The sequence below is a fragment of the Hesperophylax consimilis genome, chromosome 28, assembly GCF_061612785.1.
Source record: "Hesperophylax consimilis isolate HC1 chromosome 28, BYU_Hcon_1.0, whole genome shotgun sequence".
Classification (NCBI taxonomy): Eukaryota; Metazoa; Arthropoda; class Insecta; order Trichoptera; family Limnephilidae; genus Hesperophylax; species Hesperophylax consimilis.
Window position 1 is genome coordinate 12,189,192 of NC_142863.1, and position 13,664 is coordinate 12,202,855.

The 13,664-nt window shown below is 31.3% G+C and overlaps 1 protein-coding gene across 4 annotated transcripts in view; it reads right to left on the reverse strand.

The window, feature by feature from the left end:
- Positions 1 to 4,264: 4,264 nt before the first annotated feature.
- Positions 4,265 to 13,664, reverse strand: part of Galphas (G protein alpha s subunit) — a 39,833-nt gene continuing 30,433 nt past the window's right edge. For all 4 annotated transcript variants that reach the window (XM_089648805.1, XM_089648807.1, XM_089648809.1 and 1 more), the window contains one exon: positions 4,265 to 13,216. The gene's annotated coding sequence lies outside the window, so the exon portion shown is untranslated. The remainder of the gene's footprint in view (positions 13,217 to 13,664) is intronic.

Genomic DNA, 13,664 nt, shown 5'->3' on the forward strand with positions numbered 1-13,664 from the left:
TTGAAAATGACGCTACACAGAAACCCATCCCACGAATTGAAGCAAAAGGAATTCGCCTTAAATTGGAAAAACTGGAAACGGCTTTTATGATCGTATTTTGGAATACTATTTTGGACAGATTAAATAAAGTGAGTGCTCAGATTCAGAACTCATCTGTTGATGTACTGACGGTATCTGATCTTTATGGATCTCTTCTCGAATTTACAATAGCAGAGCGAGAAAACTTTGATTTTTTCGAAAAAAGTGCAATTGAAATGAGTGCACTTAAGCAATATCAGGGCGACATTAAGAGTAAGAGGAACCCTAAGAGAAAAAAACTTCATAGACGAAGCATCAAATGAGGAAATTGAAACAACCTTCAGAGACTCTTTCAGAGTCAACACCTTTTTGGTATTTCTGGACAGACTGAGAGCTGAATTAGAGAGAAGACATGGTGCATATATAATCTTTAAAGAAAATTTTTAATTTTTAACAAGAATGAGTGAACTTTCAACACAAAGAGTCTCAGAAAAAGCTCAGTCTCTTGTGCAATATTACTGTAATGATTTAGAAGATGATTTAGTTCAGGAATGTGTACACTTTTGTAGTCACATTTCCTCTAATAAGACGGCAGAGAAACCTGAATCGACATCATTACTGAATCTTTTTAAGTTTTTGAGGAAACAATCTCTGTGTAATGTTTATCCAAACATGGATATAGCTCTCCGCATCTCACTTTGCACCCCGGCCACAAATTGTCCTGGAGAAAGGAGTTTTTCCTGTTTAAAGCGTGTGAAAAATTACCAAAGGTCTTCACTGTCGCAAGAAAAACTTAACTCTTTGGCTCTTCTGAGCATTGAAGCAGACTTAATGAATACTATAAGCTATGAAGATATTATCGATGATTTTGTCAATATAAAAACCCGAAAAAAATTGTAATTCTTGTTATTAAATTTTACTAATTAAATTAAATTGTACTAATTCGTTTGTTTATTTTATTTTTGAATACCTACTTCCTACATTTGTATATTTATTTTGAAAATTGTGTGTCACCTAATGGCAGCCTAAAAGTGTGTGATTATGTTTTTTTTTATGATAGATATTATCGGTGGCAATTTCCAAGAAGGGGGTAGGGGGCGGCGCAAACAAAGTGGCCTATACTTGTGAAAAGTACAAATACGGCCCTGCATTCGACCTCATACGTCGTCTAATATCAACCAATAATATACAATGGGCTCTGCGTATAAACTTATTTTGATGTCGAATTGAAATGTATTTAACCCTTAACTATGGACGTGAAAAAAAAATCACACTCCCATGGACGTCGGGTCACACAGACCCCTTCATAAAATTCTTATAATTTTCAAACCTGGACCAATCTGACTTTAGCAAGGAGTTTATATGTATAAAGTATTTATAAATAAAAGATCGAGTAATAAAAATAATCAACTTTTATTCATATTTTAATAATTATCTCCAAATTTAACAAACCTAGTCAGTTTTCAGTCTTTTTTTTATTTTATTTTTTTTTTTTTATTTATTTGGGAAAATCAACAGATTATTTACATATATAAGAATAAACTAAATAATAAAGATAAAATCCAATAACAGATTTTCACTTAAAATTATAATAATAATAAAAAATATTAAAACAAGAAACTAAGGGTTCTGTACCCGTGGCCTGAGAAATTTACAAAAAATACAAAATTGTAAATAATAAATAAAAAAATAATAACAGATCTAGGAACACAAATAAATTAAAATTTAAAGTTAACTGATATACTAATATACTAATAACCAGCTAAATTTCAAAAATTTAAATTTAACTGATATACTAATAACCAACTAAAATTCAAAACAAAATGTATTGTAAAATTTCAACACAGCAGCAATCAATAAAAGCACTACACAATAGCAATAATAACAATATAATAAATGTATACCTACAACTAAATTGAACACATGAGTATAAATTGGAAGGTAAGTAACTGGAAAGGATTCAAAGCAATAACATGATAACTTCAAGTAGAATATTTAAAATTATTTAATGTTAGTTATTACATATCTTTTAAAGGTTCCTAAATTACTTGAGAATATGTCCATATCATTAAAATTCTTATTAAATATACTACAGGCTCTGAATATAAACGCATTTTGTCTTATATTAGTAGAACATTTATGGAGATGAAAAAGTGATTTTTCTCTAGTTCTAACGCTCGGGTCTTAATTGACTTGAGATCATATTAAGGCTCCTTAATTATAGTAGGTATTACGAAAATCAAAACCAATAATTTTTCCTAGCTAATAAAAGAAACAGTAACAAAAATTCATAAAAAAAACTTCTGAAAGAAATAAAATCAAGGATCAAACTTATGTAAAATTACTGGCACTCAGAACATAGAGGCTTGGAACACTGAAGACAAACTGGCTTCTTGCATGTCATTTACAAACATTACTTTACGCCTGCAATGTTCATTTGTTGGTTGGGCACCACGTTTCACAGCTGATGTAGTTGGCTCACTACTGTCCGCCATTTTGTTTTTAAATCTAGAATAAATTAAAAAAGATTATAATACTAAAATGTAAGAAAATTATAGTAGACGGGTCACATAGGCCCGAGTATATTTGTATGGAAATTATAGTCAACGGGTCTCCCAGGCCCTGATCAAATTTTAAATGATTATTACTCACGTAATAAGTGCCGGATGACGCGACCTTCTCCCTCCTTGGTCATAACACAACTAAAACTACTGAGACGCGCGGGGATGGCACGCGCGGGGAAGGTGTTTATTCCGAGAAATTGAAGAAGGGGTTGGGCCTCTGAGACCCGACGTCCATAGTTAAAGGTTAAGGTTATGTTTTTTTTTTAAATTATATTCTTAACAATTTCTACAATACAAGCCTAAAATGAGTTTATGAATTCATAAGGATTGTAATCTTGATGAAGGTCCAATTTTGTATCTGCTTGCTTTCAAGATGTTTATGGTCTGATCACTAAACACGGTTAAAGCCATTTCAACTGATGTTTTGTTTTGAATGATGGCACTTCTCCCCAGGACAGTACTAAGTTATCTTCCACTTTCGAATGAGGTGCAAATATGCTGTACAATAATTTGTTTGTTGTATGTGAAATAATTCAAACAATATTTTATTTCCTTTTATTAACCTGTTGGTCTCGATCGTTAAGAACTGCTAATTAAATACTTGCCAGCTCTCTTCTCCCTTTACTAGCTCGATCGGGGAGTTACCTGTCGTGTTTTCAGTTCGTTGATGGTCGACTCGGAAAATCACCGCTTCTTAGGGGTTGCGAAATGAAAGAAAGGTGCATAAAAACAGGAATATTTATAAATATACATGGCAGGCTTCAAACCGGGGACCTCTAGGTTTGGAGTTAACCGCTCTGGTACGCAAGTTGTCATCAGGATCACTAGGTTAACCTTTTCAACTCAATCTATCCCACTACGCAGTGGCGGTTCTTCATATGGTGACGGTGGGGACAAACCCCACCAGATATTCCCGAAACCTACTAAAAGAAAAAACAGTCTATGTCCACAACAAAATGAATGAATTCTACATAAAAGCAATTAACATTTGGATATATAAAATAAAATTTTACTCTGGATCATTTTCAAGCGACAAGCGTCCACTCCGTGCCATGTCTTAACCATAGCTTAACCAGCAACAGCTAGAAACCAGACGACGAACCAACCAGCGCGCGAATCGTCAGAGTACTTTGATGCAGTTGTTAGTGGCAGGCGGGGACAATAAGAGATGTCCCGTTAAAGCATTTGGGCACATTCTTTCTCGATCACTGACAATCCACGAAACCAGGCATGCACACTTGTATATGAATTCAAATACTGCGGGGATAGATCATTATATCACAATACTGAACTGAGTTCAAGAAAATTACAAAGTTTCAGAGTTTGACGGATAATCTTGCAAGATATTGCATTATTTTTAATACATTTATATTATAATTTTATTGGTTTATACTCGTAGAAATTTATTTTGTGGTTAGACATCTGATGGGTGCATTACATATCCATGAACATTTCTGTTTGATTTATATTATATTATCCGGGTAGTGAGATTTAAGTATACAGTACACGTACAAAACGTCGGTCCCCACCATTGAAGAAGTGCTCGAGCTGTCTCTGCCACTACGCGGCATGTTTGACACAATGTATGTCTTTTAGTGATACTTCATAGATCACGTACGCGACATGGAGAGACGCGTAGATTAGGTCAAGGGTAGCGGGAAGAATAAAATGAAACATTAATATACATAGTTGGTGTAATGAACATTGTATTCAATAATTTAATGACAAAGCTTATTTATGGTTAGAAGCAAAACAATTTTCATACAATGGGCCTTCAATCCAGCTGGCATATTATTACATACATAATAATATATATATGTAAAACCTTATTCCCTTAGCTCTTAATACTCGGCGGTACTGACACAGTAAAATATAACGAAACAAGTGAGAGAACTACCATAGTACGATTCGCCCACCACTGCAGAGGGGCGAGATACAAACAGACGTCTAAAAGATGATTAGCACGCACACTCGCTGTGAACCCGAGGCTAGGAAGTGACAAAATACTACTCCAAGCGTTCAAATACTACTGGACTCCATCTGGAAACAACGCACCACGTGGGAGTCTTTACAGGGATACATTATGCACTCTCCAAGCTGTTTCGTTGCGGCACTCGATACGCAAGCGCCGGTAGATCAGGTAACTCAAGGAACAGTCTTATTGAAAATGCACTTTGTCAGAATGTTACTTTTCTCTTTGAATGCGAAACCCCATTTTGACTCCCTCTTTTCACACGTTAATCGACTGTAGTCACAATAGAATGTGTAAATCCTTCATTTAATATATAAGATATTTCCATAATCCGTAAATGCACTTTTCGTAGCACGGGGATGAGAAAAAAGATAGGAGGAACGATTTGCGTTGTTTAACAGGATATAATAGTCCACAGACTGCAAAAAAAATTACCGTGGAACGGGTAAATAAAACGATTAAACATCCCCATCATTTATAAATGGGCATTAATGAAGAAAGGGATCGGGGGAACAATTTGTTGTTTTACATCCAAAAGGTGAATGTTACAGTAATTTAGAAAAGTAACACTATGACATAAGTAATTAACGTTGGTTTTACTGTGTTGTTTATTTGGAATAAATTGATGGGGCCTGATCTAGTGTATCTTGGGTTTCTGCGTTTGTTTGGGCTGGGGTAATCTCTATCGACGCAAATCCAGTTAGTTTATTTGTTAGTTCCACCGGCTATAAGGACGGCAGTTATTTGCTTACAAGTGTTTCTAGACACATTCATGCTCGCTTTCTATGGAGTCAAACAATTCACCCCCATATCCAACAATGAAAATGAAGAAAAATAAAATCAATCAAAAATCACAGATACTACCTAGAAGAATAACCAATGAATCCTAAACAACATCTCTCACACAAACTGAAAATTACTCTGGTTTATATAATATATATTTAACATCCTTAAATTAAATTCTTACCATTCTCCATATAAATGTTCTTTGTGCTTATAAGCAAATGATTTTCGGTTTTCCAACAGTTTTGCGTAGTATTTTGACACGCAATCGCAGGACAAAAGTAGTTTAGTTCTGCCGGTAAATATATTACAGATTTCTTCATGCGTTCCTTAACTGATACCACAATAATACATAATCAAAATCTGGCAGGAAAACTTGTGGGTATTTTCTTTTAGTATGGCGATCGGCCAGATCTTTCAAATCAATATAATATTCTTAACCGTCAACTATATTACAACTAAAACAAACAATTGTTAAATAACAAAATACATGCCGATATCAACGACCATTTTATAATTTGCATAAATATCTAACACAACCATACCTTTGCCAATTATGATATTCTTTTGATAGAAATGCTATGAGAAAGTCAAATAAGAGTCATTAATTGAAAATTGAAAATATTGTTCATAGCACCAGCGCTAAATTTATAGCACTCTTTTTCAGATGTGCGTAAGAATAATTCTTTTAGAAATCAAACATTTTTGTTCTTTTTTGAGATATTTGCATTTTTTGGATTAATTTTGCACAAAATAAAAGATTTGATTGTGATTTTTTTTTACAATGTATTATAGATAACTAATATTTTCAGTTCTTTTAAATTTAAGCTTTCATAAATGGCCTGCTAAATATGTTCTACAGATCACACAAGCATGTATTAAGAGAGAAAACAAAGTATTGATATCAGCATGTTTATAATTTAAAATTTACAGATATATATTATATATATTTTTTAAATTAATTAGTTTCAACGTGAAGCTGCGTTTTCAAGGGACTAGGGAAAAAATATATATATATATCTACACATACGTCTATAAGAAAAATTATACATTTTCACTCGAAAAGAATTGAGTTACATTTATTACATCACGTATTTTATTTTTGAATATAATTAAATTATACACTGATGTATTTGAGATAAATTGACTATTGTGTGATTCTGTTCCAAATTTTAAATATTATTTCATATCTGAAAATTGCCATAAAAATAAACTGATCTTTTATAAAGCTAAAAATAATTTACAGTGAAGTGAATTTAAATAAAAATTTGGAGTAGGTACTTCTTATTTCTTTCATTTTTTTTTTAAATTTATAAAAAATTACAATAACATCAATGAATTCGATTATAAGTAGGTACATATTAAACCATAAGTTAGACAACTGTGAAACTAATAACACAGGAATATGAAAATATTTATAAATCTTAAAATAATGCAATTTTCAAATAACAATTTTTGTGCTTCTGACAAGAGAGAAAACAATAATATTTTTAGTAAAATAAAATGGTTGTTTCTTATAAATCACAAATCTTAGGAATTGAATGGTATATTATTAGCTGGTGTATTGTATAGGTAACAAAATAAAGGGTAATCAATATAATATTTAAAAAAAAATGTTGTTCCAATTTTCATAGCTAGCAACACTGATTTTTTACAGCAATTAAAAAAAATGTCTGATCTTCACCAAATGAAAGCATTAAAAGGAGAGAAACGCTGTTTACTTCAAAGTAATGCATACATCCTTCTTTAAAAAAGCTGTTTTTAGAACTAGAAACTTTTTAATCCCTCCGCATTTGGTATTTTTAAAATCAAAATTAGATGTTTGCAAGTATGTATTAGCATAAACTTCCAACTGTCTCTCAATAAGTTACAATTGATTTATGTACAAATTTGACTTTGCACCTAAAATAAAAGCAGAATGGTGGACAAAAGAAATAAAATAAAATCTTTTCCTTTCAATTAGGTAGACAATATATTTGTTCGATAACATTTAATCAAATGTGGGAATACTGTTTAAATAAATTTACAAATCATCGAAAACAATCATAAATAATTGAGAAGTAATAACAAATTAAAATAAAATACAACGCATAAAACAAAATATAAAAATATTTATTTTAACAGACTATAAAGGATAGCAAATAAACATAGTGTATTAAAACAAGGTAATAATTGAAATCATAAAAACGGAATAACCGAATTGAAAGAATTTAGTAAAATTCATTATTGAATGTTTTAAAAACATTGTGTTTATTAAACTACCTAACTATGTTTTTTTATAAATTTTACTTGAAACATAAGATACCAAAGTGTTGCATTCATATAAAATTTTATAAAACACATTTTTGCACTCCTTTGTAAAATTTTCATTAAAAAAGGTTTCATTTTTAAATTTTGCTTTTTAGTGTTGCCATTTTAACAGAGTTTGAAATCAGTATATAAACTGGGTTGCCAGCCATAAAAATGATTCAACTTGCCATTACGTCTTTTTAAATTTAACATTGTTTATTATGCATTCATTTATTGGAACCCTGTGTTGTAACAAAAAATAATTCATTGGCACTTATAACTAGAATTGCCAGATGTCTTAAATAATGACTTTTTGGCATTAAAACACAGTACCTACTCACATTGGTTGATAATTTATTAACATTCTGATTAAAAATGAGATTTATTTTTAATTAAGTACCAATTTCAAGACTGCTTTCATACTCTGTTTGAAAAACTCTTTTTTTATGTAGCATTTTTGAGATTACCATCTTGTACCCTTTATGCACACTCTAATTTATATAATATTATAATTTTAAAATATAATTTGACAAATGCTCTGCATATATGAAAATAATTTAGTTGAAGCATTCATAATAGGGGAGGGCCAAAAATAAGGGGTCCATTTTAAAATCAATAAAAAAAAATACTCTTTGGGCCTTTCTTACTCAGACCTCCTCGACTGGCCGCAGTCACAGTCACTCGATAGCCATAAATATAATCTTTTTTTCTCAATTTAGAATAATTAATTTAATTTTAAATCCCTACATGAGACATGTCTCGAATGTAATGTATATATATATTTTAAATAAATAGTTCTTTTTTTCTCCAACGGTTTGGCGATTAACGATTTTGGTAAAATGAAAGTGTTAGGAAGTAAACTGAACCATAGACAAATTTAACTCGAAACTACGAAAACCATAGCCTTATGTATGTATAGTACTCTCTCGATTATGGGACGACTACTATAATCCGTGTTATTTTTACAAGATGAAAGCACAAAATCAAGGTCTATAATTAGCCGGTATGTATATCAAATTCAGTAGTTTGCCGCGTTGCCTAGACTCGAGCGCCGAGCCAAGGACAAGGACGGCTTGGGTTATCTTACTTTTAGACACTTAGTTACTTTAATGCCGTCTAGCTTGATCTCGCTAACAAGGATTCATTATTGCTGTTTTAGGACATTTCCGTTAGTCCTCCGTGTATTCTATCAACTGTCGCATGTTCTTCTGCTCTGCAAATTTTTTTGTTTGAATAAGTTTACAAAATGGAGTCTTATCGCAAGCGTAAACATAACACCATAACTTAAAACAAAAAAAATTGATATTTTACGAAAGAAATAGCGGGGTTTGTATGCTTTTATGAAACACATGTTTAATTTTTGGCATATTTTGTACACATGCACTATAATCTGCCGCTTTCACTAATTGGACACACGCTCGGTACTTTGGGTGGCGTATTAGTGGAGTACCAAAGTAATTTTTTGATTTAAGACGTTAAAGAGAAAGTATTTGTTTTAATCCTTTATCAATAATTTGTAAAACACATGTACGCCAATAATTTGTTGAAAATAAATCCCTTCAAAGGATTTACAATGATTCGAATCGACATTTTGAAAAAATTAATTTTATTAATCGCTTGTAAAAACCTTTGTGATTCTGATTGCCTCTTTAATTCTATACAATTTTACACAGTTACATCTCAAATTCTAACATCCAAAATTAAGAAAATGGTAATGTAGATAAAAAAAAAAATAATTGAGAATTCATTTTTAGAGGTACCAAGAAGGGCGGTTCAATATTGATCTATGAAAATAAATAACACATTGGTTAAGACAAAATATCAGGCAATTACTTTCTGGTAAAAGAAATTAATTTAAAATTGAAAAATACCCATCGTCAATAGAGTGTTCAAAGACAAACATCTTTTCTTCACATACCCTTTAAAGAGACTTGTATTTAAGGTATGTATCAATATACTGGAAGATACCTAAGATTTTAACATTGTACATAATATGTATAAGCAAATTCCTGGCTCTATAGAACTGAGATTCCAAAAAAATGCAATCTTATATAATAATCAAAATTATTAGTTGAATAATAATAATATAAGTTAAATAAACATTTATGATGGCTTAAAATAAAATAAACATTAAAATCTTTTGATTAAAATTAAATAAATATAATAAATTGTTCTATAACATCTCTACAGTCCGTTAGTTACTTATGTTTTATTTTGGCTAGTTCGATATTGTGATCATTTATTAAAGAATCATTTGATTATTGAAAAGAATACGAGTAATCCAAATCAAAACAAAAGTAGATAAAATAAAAATAATTCAAGTGAACGAAATAAAACGATATGACTTTGTATAGTTATTAACAATTATTAGAAAAATAAGTCCATTTAAATTGTGCGTCAGTAGTGGAAATTGTAGATATACTTCTTTGAGGCAGAAGATAATTTAATTTTACCTTTTAACAGTGAAGATTACTAAAAAAATATAAACATAACTGAAAAAAAAACGTACACTTAAACTTAATATATTATATATAATTCAGTGGTTAAGTAAAATTAAAAATAAATCAAATTCATACATTCAAAAAGTTTTCATAATAATGTCCTCTTAAAAATAATTATTAATGTTATTATTGAAAATACTATTACAAGGTGAAAACCAGATCTAAAATAATTTGTTAAAATCCATTAATTTCGAAAAAAAAATGTGTGGCAGTAAAATTATGAGACTTTATTTTTTAGTTAGTGTAAACATATTATATAGCATAAATAACTGTTATGTCGTTCATACTTAATGAATGGCGACAATACAATGTGTGTAACTTAAGAATACAATATATATAATTTTAAAAATCTTACATTCTTTGTATGGACATTGTTAAAACTAGTCACTTTTTGGTATCTAAATATTGCAGATTTTTTTTTAAATTTACACCACTTTAAAAATTTACAAAGAAACAAAAAATCTATCGTAAATAAGTAATTATGCACATATTATTTATCGTAATCAAAGTGAATGAGTTTTCCTTTTTTTATTTAGAGGTTATACACAATACAGTATTGTTACAAAGCCGTTGCTATCGAAGCATTGTCTTTTAATTTCAAGGTTATAAAAATGCTTATGAAAGTTATAAATTAAATTTGTCAAATATTATTATTTTTAATTTATCTCAACTTGGATATAATTGCAAATTAGAAATCATTTACAAGGTGTTGTGATGATATCGAAACATTACAACATTAGGATGACAAGGCGCAACAGCTGTCACAACAATACATGACGTAAAATAGCAGAAATTAAAAATTGTATTAAATTACGTTCATATAACCTTGAAAATTTTTGCTAATAAATTTGCAACTGTAGCAATTATTGAAAACTCTTCAGAAGTTATAATTTATTTCTACAAAAAACTAAAAGAAAACAACAACAATGTTGGTTATTGACTGTTTTTGTTGTTGTTCTTGAGACAAATGTGATTTGTAGTACAAACCTAATGGTGTGAATTTTGGCAAGTATTTTAGAAAATACATAATGTGATGATATTTATTTATGGATTAAACTTCTGGATGGATACATCGGTAAAATCTTTACTTCGAGAAAGCATCACTTCTTATACAGGTGAAATAAAGGGTGAATGTTTTATTGAAAATGTAAACTAGTAAAAAATACACTTTTTCATTCACAATACAGGGTTAAACGTATAAATCTTGAAAGGTAAATACAATAATGATAATTATCGTTAATTATATATAATAACAATCAATCCACAAAAGTATAACACAACTCTAATAAACTCATAAAATTGTTAATAAAGTTTTTTTACAAATAATAATAATAATAATGTATGAAGGACATTAAATTCATGTAGATAATAACAATAAAAAGATATTATGTGTAATTATTTTAATAATGATGAAAAACAAAACATAAAAATGGTAACATCGATTAACATGCTGCTTGCACGCAACAATTTAGTTTCTAAAATTCCTTAAGCTATAATTTTTACATTATATAAATTCACAATATAATTGTTAATATATGAATATACATATAAATCATCATGGAGTCGGTATGGTGTGCAAAACAATGAATTATTTTAGTTATTTATTACCCCCCCGTAAACTAAATGGCTTCGTAATTTTAACTTTATTATATTCGTTCGTCGAATTCAAAGCGAACAAACATTACTTGCATGCGAAGCGGCGGCCGGCAGAATGCGGTGAGCGATGTTTACAAACGATGTGAGTGGTACATTACTTGCTTAGATGCTTCACGGGATATAAGATAAATGTTGCGAATAACGTGTTGGGTGTTTCACTAGAAATGGGAGAGCTTGATGCATCATTTAGGTTGTTTCACAATAGACATGAGAGTTGTGGGTAACATTTGGGTGTTTCAAAAGAAATGGGAGAGCTTGATGCATCATTTAGGTTGTTTCACAATAGACATGAGAGTTGAATTGAAGGTAACATTTGGGTGTTTCAAAAGAAATGGGAGAGTTTGATGCATCATTTAGGTTGTTTCAATATATGAGAGTTGAAGGAACATTTCAAAGTTTCACAAGAAATGGGAGAGCTTGATGCATCATTTATGTCATTTCACAATATATGAGAGTTGAAGGAACATTTCAAAGTTTCACAAGAAATGGGGGAGCTTGATGCATCATTTAGGTTGTTTCACAATAGACATGAGAGTTGAAGGTAAGATTTGGGTGTTTCACAAGAAATGGGAGAGCTTGATACATCATTTAGGTTATTGAAGGTAACATTTGGGTTTTTCACAAGAAATGTGAAAGCTGAAAGTAACATTTGAATTGTTCCACAAGAAGCGTGAGAGCTGAAAGTCATGTTGGGCTGTTCCACAATAAATGTGAAAATTGAAAGTGACACTTTAGTTATTTCACAAAACATACAAAAGTGACAGTTGAATAATTTGTTAATTATTTTACCAGAATATTGATTACATAACTCGAATTTTGTATAAAATATAAAACCAAACATTGAATAGAAGGGCTTTATGCTGGCTTTAACATTTCGCCAACCACTGGCTCAGGCAGTTGTCAGGGCAAGCCGTGTCGTGTAGTCAACAACAAATGATCCATGTGGTCAACAACAAATGATCCGTGTGGTCAACAACAAATCATCCACGTGGTAAAAAAATCATTCACATGGTAAGCAACTAATCATCCGTGTGGTTGATAACAAATCATCCATGTCGTCAACAACAAATAATTTGTGAGGTCAGCAACAAATCATTCATGCGGGCAAAAATAAATTGTCATCCGTGTGGTCAACAACAAAACATCGCTCACGCCATTATACCGGTATCTCTTCGAAAATGCAAGCTTAGTTTGTTCTGGAGTAGTAGGTTTGTTTATATTGCTCTGTGGTAATACATTGCGTCCACGATTATGCATTGGTGTCATATGTCAATATATATTGTTTTTATCAAATATACTTTGTTTTGTGGTAGTGGTGATGATGCCGCGCCGCCACGTGGTTCCAAGCGGTACCGGGCGGACGCGGGCCCGGCCGTGTGCGGACGCACGCCCGCCGGTGAGATGATGAGAATGATGAAACACCATGAAGACAACTGGAAACAGATAAAAGCACACAAACGTAAAGTAAGATATGCATAAGAAGACATGCATGCAATGGATAATTTTTTTTTTTTTTTAAAAAGAAAGACAAACATTCCCGGGTTACTAATAACCTGACAATATTTGAAAATCTCCTACTACCACCACAGTAAGCTGAAAATGTTGCTCGTGTTGTGATGGAGGACTTAGCCAGCCGAGGAATTGAACACACTACGCCTGGGTGGGACCCAAACGCGATGTCAACTCGGCCACCGACCGGTCATGGTTATTCCCAAACGAGAGAGTTTTGTGCGATATCCAACTTGTTTTTTTTTATGGTCATCATCACTCTCTTTCTTGTTGATAAAATTGAGTCCATCTTTCACCCGCTCTACGTTCTCTGTGTCCACGACACACGTGAAGTAACGCCGTGCTTATGCACTGAAACATTACCACTAGTTT